The sequence below is a fragment of the Eubalaena glacialis genome, chromosome 3 (genome assembly GCF_028564815.1).
Source record: "Eubalaena glacialis isolate mEubGla1 chromosome 3, mEubGla1.1.hap2.+ XY, whole genome shotgun sequence".
Taxonomy (NCBI): domain Eukaryota; kingdom Metazoa; phylum Chordata; class Mammalia; order Artiodactyla; family Balaenidae; genus Eubalaena; species Eubalaena glacialis.
In genome coordinates this window covers 180,037,446-180,049,558 of record NC_083718.1, presented here as the reverse complement: position 1 = coordinate 180,049,558, position 12,113 = coordinate 180,037,446, and the positions used below count along the sequence as shown (strand labels likewise).

General features: G+C 49.9%; 1 protein-coding gene across 8 annotated transcripts in view; it reads right to left on the bottom strand.

The window, feature by feature from the left end:
- Positions 1–9,982, bottom strand: part of TMCO4 (transmembrane and coiled-coil domains 4) — a 92,469-nt gene extending 82,487 nt beyond the window's left edge. For 7 of the 8 annotated variants that reach the window (XM_061184822.1, XM_061184821.1, XM_061184824.1 and 4 more), the window contains exons 1-2: positions 9,917–9,982; positions 2,631–2,738 (exon numbers count right to left, since the gene is read on the bottom strand). The gene's annotated coding sequence lies outside the window, so the exon portion shown is untranslated. The remainder of the gene's footprint in view (positions 1–2,630; positions 2,739–9,916) is intronic. The other variant, XM_061184823.1, reaches the window with a different exon arrangement.
- Between the last annotated feature and the right edge of the window lie 2,131 nt (positions 9,983–12,113).

Below are 12,113 nucleotides of genomic sequence, written 5' to 3'. Positions count from 1 at the left end.
TACTGCTTTTCAACTCTGAAGTCAGTTATTTTGTTTATATCTCCATCTGTACAGAGGGGACTGCTGGACTTACATTGGGATGGTGACAGTGACTGTCTCTAAGCCGGGAGGGTGGGGCGGTGGCTGTCCAATTCTGGATGATTTTAATTTTTTCTTTATATGTTCAAGTTTTATGAATTTTCAATAATGACTGTGTATTGATTACAAGATCGGAACAAATAGATACGATTTTAAATTATAATATGGTGTACTGATGCCGGTTCATACTGGCATCTCTTCCCAGCTCTGTGTCAGTGATGCTGGGAGCCTGAAATGGGCCACAGAGGGAGTATTTCCACCACAGAAATGGAAACTGCTACAAACGAATGGATTCTATTTTCCAGGGAGGTGGTTAACAGTACACCACTGGATATATGGTACGATTCCAGTTATGTTTTATTTTTTATTTTTATTTTTGGCTGTGTTGGGTCTTCATTGCTGCACACGGGCTTTCTCTAGTTGCGGCGAGCGGGGGCTACTCTTTGTTGTGGTGCGCGGGCTTCTCATTGCGGTGGCTTCTCTTGTTGTGGAGCAGGGGCTCTAGGCCCGTGGGCTTCAGTAGTTGTGGCGCGCGGGCTCAGTAGTTGTGGCGCGCGGGCTCTAGAGCACAGGCTCAGTAGTTGTGGCGCACGGGCTTAGTTGCTCCGCGGCGTGTGGGATCTTCCCGGACCAGGGCTCGAACCTGTGTCCCCTGCATTGGCAGGCGGATTCTTAACTACTGCGCCACCAGGGAAGCCCTCCAGTTATGTTTTTAAAAAATGTTTCACAGAGCAAAAAGATCACAAGGCAGTACATCGAAATGTTAATGATCCTTGTCTGTTGGAGGTGGGGCTGTGGGCCTAGAAGTAATCGATTTTTATGCTTTCTATTTTTCTGAATTTTTAACATTTTCTGTTGTGAGCTTATTAGAGCCTTTAAAATAAAAACATTTTTTTAAAAGAATTAAAAACAGTTGTGTTCTTGATCCCTAGAAGGGGAGTGCTTAGTCTCAGAAAGCCCTGGCTCCATGTGGCCCAGCCAAGCCAGTGGGGCTGAGGTCACAGTTAAGTCCCATTCCTCTGACCAACAGGTCTTGTCATCAACAAGATGGACAAGGGCAATTCTCGGCCACCCGTGACGGTGGGATGGAGGAGCCCAGGGTTCCAACTCCATGGACTGTCCAGGCGGAAGGGATGGGCCCCAAACTCTTCCAGCTGAGGGAGTGCGGCAGCAGCCGTGTGTGGGGTGCCACCTAAACTGGGTATGCTGGTCCTCAGGGGCCTCCACCCCTCGTTCTGATTAGGGTTCAGGATCCAGTCTGAAGTTGAACTGACATTCTCAAATATGTCTGAGAAGCTGGACTGATTCTGAGAGAGCGAGCTGGGTTCCTGTGGTGAGAAAAAGACCCCGCTGGTCAGGGCTAGCAGAGTCTGTGTGCCTGGGGCCACCTAATGTGCACAGGGCCGGTCCAGCAGCACCCTGGGCTCAGGACATCCCTAATGGATGGAGTAAGTCCCAACTCCCTGGGGTCTCCTGGTCTCTGCCCAGGTGCCGTGAAGACACCAAGGAACCCTGAGAAAGGTCCACACCTGACCCAGGAGAGCCCCAACTCTCAGGGAAACAACATGTACATAGTGAGGACCCCAGGGAGGACACCGGTCGACGGCTAGGCTGCAAGGCCCAGAAGTGGGACGGAAGCGGTTCGTCTGGAGTGGGACCACGTTTTGATGCACCACAATCATTATTTTTCTCTCACCAGTCACGTTATCTGTCACCAAAGAAAACACGGACTGGGTTATTTCTGTCAGTAGTGGAGGCAGACGGTCATTCCCGAACATCTGACCTGGGCTCTGCAGGCACCCACAGGAGGTGCCCAACCCACACTTGCTCACAGGCACCATAAACGATGCAGTGGGATTTCTTCTCGGAGCAAGAAAAAATTCCAAAGTCAGCACCAAGGAGAAAATCAAATGTGGTCAGTATCATCCTTGAAAATCCTTGAAATCATCCTTAAAACTCCGGGACCTGGGTCTTTAGAAGATCTCATGCAAGAATGAACTTCTTTTGTTTTTCTTACACGCGAGTCAGCTGTGGCTTTTTTTTTTTTTTTTTTTTAACTTGGAGCAGTCAGTAAAGGCCAAGGTCAAATCTGGGGTGTGTGTGTGTGTGTGTGTGTGTGTGTGTGTGTGTGTGTGTGTGTGTGTGTGTGTTGGAGAGGGGAAGGGAGCCCAGTGGGGGTCGGGGGTGATGTTCTTTTTCTCTCTCTCTTCCTCTTTTTCTGAGTTAACTGGCCACAGCTGCATTTTTTAATGAGTGTGCAGTACAGTGAGATAATCATTACCAGAGAGATAGCTACAGTGTCACAGAAAGGCTGAGGACTAATTATTCTGGAGCCAAGGAGAAGGAAAAGCATCTGGCTGAAGAAATCCTTTATAACAAATACAGCTACAGCACTGTTCTTAAGCCAGAAACTCTGAAGATTGTAGTCCAAAGTTAAAACACACACACACAGCAAGACAATCTTGACATGGTCCTAGAAGTGGAGATTCTACGCAGGCCCAATTTACTCCCCACTCTCAGCATTTTAGGAGACAAACCCATTCGTTCTATACCTCTATCTGGAAGTTAAACTGGAGGTCTGTGGTAACTGCAGCATCTCAGGAGGTCTCCATGGCAACAGTTCCAACATAGAAGAACCCAGAGGGTTTTGGACAATCCCACTACAGACCAGAAGAAAAAAAGGGATGTTGGCATGGAGGGCAAGTTCCCATCCCAACCTCACTTCAGCAGCCTGGAGGAAGGGCGGGGTGGTGGCGCAGGGAGGGTAACAGCGTGCTATCGGGGTGGATGCCCAGGCTGCAGGACGTTTTGTCCACATTTATCACTGCGCCCTTCCTCCCTGACTCCCATCCTCGTACAAGCTGCCATCATCTCTCTGGCAAGAGCCTCCTCACCAGTCTCCCGCCTCTTTCTGCCCTCACCCCTAGCTATCCACCCCATAGCATCCAGAAAGTTCCACCTCACACTAGAATCAGATCATGTTTCTTTTCTGCTCCAAACCTTCAGTGACTCCCTTCTCACCCACAGTCACCATGAAGGCACCCGGGCCACATGTAGCGCACCCTTCTCCTCCCCTCCCCTCCACCCATTCTGCTCCAGACACACCATCCTCCTTGCTGCTCCTGGATCCCACCACGCATGCTCCCACCTCAAGGCCTTTGCACTGGCTGTTCCCTCTACCGGAAATGCTCTTCCCCCGATAACCACATGGCCAACTCCCTTATCTCCTTCCAGTCTTTGCTCAAATCTCACAGCTCAGGGAAGCCACGCTGCCCCCAGCCTCTCATCCCAATCGCTTTTAACTGGCTCCGCTGCTTGGTCCAGAGCACACATCACTGTCTGACACACTATATCCTTTCCTTGTTTATGTTTATTGCTTACTGTTTATCTCTCCCTCTGCCCACATGGAAGCATAGCAGGCACTTATAAACATTTGCTGAATGAAGGGTGGTTTCCGCTAGGGATAATTAAAAAACAATTCAAGAGGGAAGTCTTCCTGGGAAGGAAGGGGGAGAAATGGCAAAATCTCTAATGGTTCATTTGACCTACTGGTTTTCAAACTGCTCCACAGGGCCCCAGGGACCTCTCTTACTCTGATGGGCAAGAGGAGATGCAGTGGGGAGCCATCCATGCCCACCTCCAAATTTCAACAGTGAATGACCCAGCAATGCCACTTCTGGCTACACACCCAAAAGCACTGAAAGCAGGGTCTCAAAAAGATATTTGTATCCCCATATTCATAGCAGCATTATTCATAATAGCTAAAAGGTGGAGGCAACCCAAGTGTCCATCCATGGATGACTGGATAAACAAAATGTTATATACATACAATGGAACATTATTCAGCCTTAAAAAAGGAAGGAAATTCTAACACACTGCAACATGGCTGAAACTTGAGGACATTATGCCAAGTGAAATCAACCAGTCCCAGAAAGACAAATACTGTATGACTCCACTTATATGAGGTCCTCAGGGTAACCAACATCACAGAGACAGAAAGTAAAGTGGGGGCTGCCAGGGGCTGGGGGAGGGGGAATGGGGAGTTGTTGTTTAGTGGGTACAGAGTTTCAGATTTGCAAGTTGAAATGGTCTGGAGATCGACTGCAAAACAATGTGATTATACCTAACACTTCTGAACTGCACACTTCAAAATGGTTAAGATGGCAAATTTTATGTTAGTCTATTTCATCACCATTAAAAAAATTTTTAATTAAAAAAATTGTACCAGCTAATACTTGGTAAATGTTAGTAAATGCCACCCCTTTCCATGCATCATCTCATTTCCTCCCAATAATCCTACTAGGTAGGTGCTATTATCTCTGTTTTACAGATGGAGAAAGAGGCCCTGAGAAAGGAATGTCAAGGTCACTGGATAAGTGATGTGGGATTTAAACTTGCACCTGGGTCTTAGCCCAAGGGCAGCCATCTTAACTACGATGCTACACTGCTCCTCTTTGGTCTAGTTTATACATTGAGGTGGCCCAAAAGATTTCAAACACAATTTGAAAACCTCCGAATTAGAATCTCACTAGCTCCATCTGTCCACAGGTTAACACCCTGAACCGAGCAGGACCCTGTGGGGCTTTCCTGTGACAGACCCCTTCCCACATGTCCTCTGCCTGTCTCTTGTTTATGGAAAAGCGGTAGTCTCCCAGGTCTCCCCTGAGTCACAAAAGCCTGGCTCAAGAATTAATGATTGAAAGGATTGTGTAGTGACAAATGTAGCAGTTGTGCCAGGAGAACTGGTAATAATTTAAACAGTAAATCAGCCGTACGGCAGTCACAGAATCTTCAGTTCCTCTCTGAAGTACCTAAATAACAGTATCTGATGCACATTTCCTGAGTTGTTTTACAGATGCTAAAACCCCCACCAAATAGAAGAAGTTAACTACTTGATGATCATGAGCATGTAGCCCCCCAGACCCACTGGAGCCTGAGGATTGATAACGTTAACACCTGTGACACCCCGTTACCTCACCATCAACCAATCAGAGAATTGTGCACGAGCTGGTAACACACCCTGTGACTCCCCTTCCTCATCTTGCCTTCAAAAATCCTTCTCTGTAAATTGATGCAGCCACTATGGAAAACAGTATGGAGGTTCCTTAAAAAACTAAAAATAGGACTCTTTGGTGGTCCAGGGGTTAAGACTACACGCTCCCACTGTAGGGGGTGTGGGTTTGATCCCTGGTCAGGGAACTAAGATCCCACATGCTGCATGGTGTGGCCAAAAAAAAAAAAAACCACCTAAAAATAGAGTAGCCATATGATCCAGCAAACTCATTCATGGGCATATATCTGGAGAAAACTATAATTAAAAAAGACACACGCACCCCAATGTTCATAGCAGCATTATTTACAATAGCCAAGACACAGAAGCAACCTAAATGTCCATCGACAGATGAATGGATAAAGAAGATGTGATATATCTACACAATGGAATACTACTCAGCCATAAAAAGATGAAATAATGTCATTTGCAGCAACATGGATAGCCTAGAGATTATCATACTAAGTGAAGTAAGTCAGACAGAGAAAGCCAAATACCACATGACATCACTTATACATGGAATCTAAAATACGATAAAAATGAACTTATTTACAACACACAAACAGACTCACAGACATAGAAAGCAAACTTAAGGTTACCAAAGGGGAATGGGCATGGGAGAGGGATAAATTGGGTGTTTGGGATTAGCAGATACAAACTACTACATATAAAATAGATAAACAACAAGGTACTACTATAACAGGGAACTATATTCAATATCCTGTAATAAACCATAACGGAAAAGAATATGAAAAAGAATATGTATATATACATGTATAACTGAATCACTTTGCTATACACCAGAAACTAACAACATTGTAAATCAACTATATATCCAAAAAAAAAAAAAAAGCTTCCCTGAAACCCATCAGGGAGTTTGGGTTTTTTTGAGCATTGACTTCCCCAGACTCCTTGTCTGGAGCTTTGCAATAAACGCTGAGCTTTCCTTCACCACAACCCGGTGTCAGTAGATTGGCTTTACTACGTGTGGGTGAGTGGAGCTGAGCTTGGTTCAGTAACAACCCTACTTTTCAACTTTGTTTTCTTCCACTTCCCTCCTTCCAGCCAGCCTTGCCCCCAACTGAACCATCTGCTGCTTCCAGCCCATGCTGGGTTTCTCATCTAGGGCCTCAGCTCATGCTATTTTTTTCTCGATGTGGGTCCTCATGTCCAAATGGTGCCCTTCTTCAAAAGCATCCTGATCCCATTTCAGCCTCACAACAACCTTACAAGGAAGAGACTAACACTGTCCCCATCTTACAGATGAGAAAACTGAGGCTCACAGAGGTGAGGGCCATACAGCTGGCAAATGGCAGGACCAGGAAGGACATACCCCCCACAGGCATGTGTGACTTCAAACCCAAGTTCTTCTCCACTTTAGTAAAGGGTCTCAGGAGCTGCCATGAGGCTTCCTGGATTTGTCCAGCCTGCCACCTCTGAAGCCGCCCCCAACCTCCCACCAGGCTTTCTCTGGGCTGCCTCACCTCCTCTCAGGTATAACGGCTGGTTGCCCATGTGCCTGTCTCCCCGACAAGGAGGCTCAGGGTGGGAGTGGATGCCACTCAGGACATCTGTGCTTCGCCACCTCCCCAGCAGAGTTCCCTCCTTATTCATCCAGGTTTAAGACAGCAGGTGCCACCACTGCCTGCTCCCACCAGACCCTGTGTGACTTTTCTTTATCAAATTTGCTGCCACCTGACAATGGGTTACAGGTTTATTTGTTTGTGGTCTGTCACCCCCACTAGAGAAAGCTCCTTGAGGGCAGTGGCTTTTGTGGCACATTCCCTGATGGCTCCTAGAACAGTGCCTGGCAGAGTAAGTGAAAGGATGAATGAATGAACACCTACCCCCAAAACTAAGAAGTGACTTAAGCGCTTTGTTTTTTTTTTTTGATGAAGGATAATACGGTTTTATATAAAGCAAGGTTCCCATATTTGCTCAAGAGCTACTCCCAAAGGTAGATTTCATTCCTGAGCACCTCTGAGCAAACTCAGACCAGTTCCGGAAGTCATGAGGGTTACAGTTGCAAGGTGTGTGTGTGGGGGGGTGGGGGGTGGGGGGTGTGACAAGGTACAGGCTGAAACTAATCCCAGCATTATACAGTGTAAAATTCCACTTTGGGCTAAACCTCCCACATACCCGGGGATGTCCTGTGGCCTGAGGAACTTGGAATGCAAGTCTAGGCTGGGCTCAGATCTGATGGATGAGGAGGTGTTAACCTGGGAATAGGGAGATGAGGGAGGAGGAACGGTCTAGAAGAGCACATGCAAAGGCCCTGAGGCTGGAGGGAGCAGTATGCCTGAGCACAGAGGGCTGCTGATAAAGTGATCAGAGATGCAGCTGGCGGAGGAGGCCAGGTGTAGGTGGGGCCCAGACTGCAGGGCCTTATGGGCCGTGTTAAGGTTTTTGTTCTTTACGCTAAGAAAGTGGGAAACCACAGAAGGATTTTGAGCAGATGGTGGTACCAAGACGGGTCTGGCTGCCAAGTGGAGGGCGGCTGAGTGGCAAGTGGATAATATCCTCTCCCCAGTCCCCTTCTGCCTGTTGTAACACATGGCAGCGAGGTCCCTGTTTCATCTGTAGCCCCGGTTTAAAACATACGGCAATGTTTACAAAACCTTCAGGTCATAAAGGACAGAGTGATGATAAACCACCTAATGACATTTTTCAGGTCCCACATGTGTGGGCCCAGGAGGCTGATCCAGCCACTTGTAGCCTGGTGGTACCAGTGCAAGGAGAGATGGTTTCAGGCTCGTGAGAAATTCTCCAGGCTCTGACCCTGATGTACCTCCCCGCCACCCCAACCAGGCCAACACTTGTCTTGTTGACTGCTTGTACCTCCAGCGTCTAAACAGTGCTCATGCTGGTACATGCTGAGCTATGGCAACCTATGCAGTCAACTGTGCCCATCCAACCACTCCTAGGCCTTGGGCTTAAAAACTGAAAAGGCTCCCAGAGTGGCAGCTCTACACAGGGCTGTTTGTGGCTTTGGCCTCTTTCATCCCCATGACAACCTTGGGGACAGGTATTTTACAGATGAGGAAACTGAGGCACAAGTCACTTAGCTTGTTCAAGATGACTCAGGAAGCTGCAAAGTTAGCCACATCTGTCTGATGCAGTACATGTGGCGGCAAGGGTTCTAAAGGTTGAAGCGCTGACAGTGACATAAACATTCTATTTCCCAAGACAGCCGAGCAGGGAGCCTCAGGCTCCTCGCCTTGAACTCAGCCACCCTCCCTCTGCCTCATGTATTTCTTTACTGAGAGCACTCACAGGTTATCAACAGGGTCACTAGGGTCTCTAAATAAATATGCTCTAAATAAATACTACCCCCTTGCTTATGCCTGATTTGGCAAGGCCTCTGATATGGGCCACACTCTGGACCCTGCTTTACCATTTCTGAAGCATTTTGGCATAGCATCATCAGTGCTATGAAGTATTATGACCCCCATTCTATGATAAGAAAACAGGCCCAGAGAGGTAGAATGACATATCCAAGATCACACAGCTAGGTTTCCAGGCTCTGAGGTCAGTTTAGGGCTTCCTATGGCCCACTCTCTACCCACCTAGGCCCTCTCCCCCAAATCCCTGGGCGGTGGGTCGTGGGAGCTCAGGCTGACAGAGCATCTCAAACCAGGCCCAGGAGGGCTGGAGGCTCAGAGGGCTTGAGGCAGTGAGGTTTGATCTCTCTCCGCCCTCTTCTCAGACTTCACGGTAGAGAAGATTCCAACAGTCCCTCCTCTCCGCCCAGCCCTTCCCCGCCTCCCCCTCAGGCTGAAGGGCCGTGTTTTATTCCACCCTCTGGAATGTACCCCCCTCCACCCCCCCCACCCCAGGGCACCACTTGTCTTGTTGACTGCTGTTTCCTCAGTGCCTAAACAGTGCACACACTGGCACACGGCAGGCGTTCAATAAATATTTGCTGGATGCCCCCAAAGCTTAGAGGGCTTCATGTTTCTGCCCTGAAATGAACACCGAGTTAGGGAAAAGAGAACTGTTGACTCCTACTCCATGTTAGGCAGTAGTGTCTAGACCAAGGCCCCCAGTCTAGCCCAGCTGTGGTCCCGACTCCCTGTGCCAGGCCGAGCAGGGCAGAGAGGGGGCACTGTGCTGGCCTCCTCTGTGCCAAGCACTGGGTCAGGCTGTGGAGTCGGGGAACCCAGGTTCTTATCGTGACCTCCTTCCCAGCGGTGTGGTCTTGGGGAAATTCCCTCATCTCTCTGAGCCTCAGCTTACTCAGGTGTAAAATCCACTCCAAAGTTAGTAGCAGTAATGCATCCTCCTCTAACATCAGGGGTCAGGATGAGGCGACCTGGGCTCCCTGTGACACTGGGGCCGGGGCTTTTCTGCAGAGGTTATGCCTAACCTCCCCCTCCCCCGCCCCCCGGGGAATTCTCAGTTTAGGTGTCTCCTGTGAGCTCAGAGGTCTGGAGGGGCAAGGAGAGGGGGGTGAGGGGCGCTGGAGGGGCCGCGTGAGCCAAGTGGAAGCCCAGTGACCCCGGGTGACCTTGGGCAAGTCCCTTCCCCTCCCTGGCCCGGAACAGCGTCCTCATTTTTCAAGGGAGGCAGGGGACCCTGAGTGCTGCGCCCGGCCTCAGTTTCCCCATCTGCTGCCCGGGCGTGTGGTTCCTACGTGCACTTCCGGCTCGGAAGGAAAACAAGCAACCACCCGGAGGCCTTGACTCCCGGAGGGCGGGGCGGGGGCAAAGAGTCCGCGGGCCGAGCCAGCCGGGGCGGGGGCTCCCCGCGCGGAGTTGGCGCGGTGGCGGCGGGGAGCGGGCCTCTTACCTGGAGGTGGCGGCGAAGGCGACGGCGAAGGCGGCCCGGCTGCCCCGGCCCCGCCCCTCCTTCCCTTCCTCCCTCCCTCCCCCCGCGCGGGTCCCGACTGGTCCTGCCGCCGCGCCGCCCGCCCCGTGCGCGCCTGGTCCTTCCGGGCTCCGGGCTCCGAAATGCACGTCTCAAGCCGCTCGCCCCGCCGCCACCCCGCCAGAGGGTGCCGGCTTCAGGAAGTGACGGGCCAGCCCGGCGCGAAACTCGGTTTGTGGGTCTGTTCGCCTTCGGGGAAGCCACAGGGCCTAGGGGTTCGGCTCTGCGGAAACTGCTTGCCAAGGGCTCGGTCGTCAAAAGTAAATCAGGTGCAATCAAAGAACCAGGCACAGAAGCAGTCTTTCCGCGTGTGTATACAGCACTTGGAAGTTTAGTGAGTGATGAGATATCCATGCTTTCCCTGAGTTTTCTTTCAGTTTCTTTAACGCCAAGTTTGGTCTGGTCTCAGGGCCTTTGCGTTTGAGGTTCCCGTGCCTGGCCCTGTGGCCCCAGCTCTCCACTCCGGTGTCCACTCAGGGTGGCATCTGTGAGTCTTCCCTGACCACCCAGCACGTTCAGTCAGAGAACAAATACTTCCTGAGCACCTACTATGTGCCAGGTACTGTTCTAAGTGCTGGGGAGTCCCACTCCAGGCTCCCAGCCCTGTTCTGTGTCAATCGCAGTACTTCTCACTCAGTGGAATTGTTTGGTTTATCTTCCTGTTGGCAGTTTATTGCCTGCCATCCCCACTAGAATTTAAAAGCCTGGAGAGCCCTCTGCTGTGTGCCCAGCCCCAGGGACTGTGCCTGGCACTTGATAGGTGCTCAGAATCCTATGATGAATGCATGAATGGATGTCATTCCTCTAGCAATCCTGTGAATCTCATCACACCTGTTCTACACGAAAGGAAACTGAGGCTCAGGTCGAGGCTGTGCAGAAGCCACAGAACTAATGATGAGTGCCAGAGCTGGAGTGTGAATCATTGTGGCCACAAGGTTGTTACTCTTTCTCCAGGTGAAAACAGCCCAGTACCATGAACAGAAAAGGCACTGGCCAGGATCAGAGACCAGCTTCCAATGCAAAGTCTGTGACTCATGCTTCTTGTGGAATGGTCTAGGCCTCTGTCTCCTCGTCTCCCCACTGGCCACTCAGGACCAAGAACAGCAGCTCTACCTACCTACAAGGCCATTGTGAGGGTCAAATGGGTTAATAGCGTGCACCCTTCAGGGGCATAGGGGGTACATCTGAGCACGTGGGCCTTGTCAATTGCAGTATTAATAACCACATGGAAGTGGACGCCAGCAGAAAACCTCCAGCCATCCCTCCTTTGCTCAGTGTCTGGTGGCCCCTTCCAGCCAGATTGGCTTTGTGGGAACAGGCACCACTTTGCACAACAGCCTTGCCCTGTCTCTAGTTCGAGAGAGATCCTGTGTTAAACACTCTTGACTCCAGACTTTGGATCCGTTACAGCCCTGCCCAGTGCCCATCCCTCACCCCAGTCCCCGCCACTGAACAGCACACGGGAGCTAATCCGGAATCAAGGCTACAGGAAGGAAAGGTCGGAGAAAGTATATTTACCCCTCTGGTGTATGCCTTTGAGATTTTTGAGGTTTGGTGTTGGACACTGAAGAATTTACTCTCCTCCTCTGTAAAATGAGGATAATTATGACCCCTTCAAGTGCTGTCATGAGGATGAAATGAGGACGTGCAGGTAAAGTGCTTTGATTGGTGTCTGGCACACAGGACATGCTCAGTAAAAATTAGCTGCTCTCATTCTTGGTAAAAGATACTTCTGCTAAGAGGTCTTCTATCAGCTCCTCTGGAAGGAATGGTTAGGGGTTTGTGCTGGAAGGAAAAGCCTTTTCATTACCATTAACTAATTCAACCAGAATTTACTGAGTAACTGGTGAGGTTCTAGGCATCGCAGATACAGCAAGGAAAGAACCAGAGTGTTTCCAGCAAAGTCACGGAGCTTACAGTCTAGTTTGTGAGGGAGGGGAGATGTACAATAACCAAACAGATAGATAATCCATCAGTGTAAGTGTTACAAAGACAAAGTAAAGCAAGGTGAGGGGAGCCTGGGGGAGAGGGTGCAGTGGTCAGGGAGGCTTGCTGGTATCTGCCATAGACAGAGCATCCCAGGTGTTACTGACGAGGGTTCTCAGCCTCCTTAATCAAT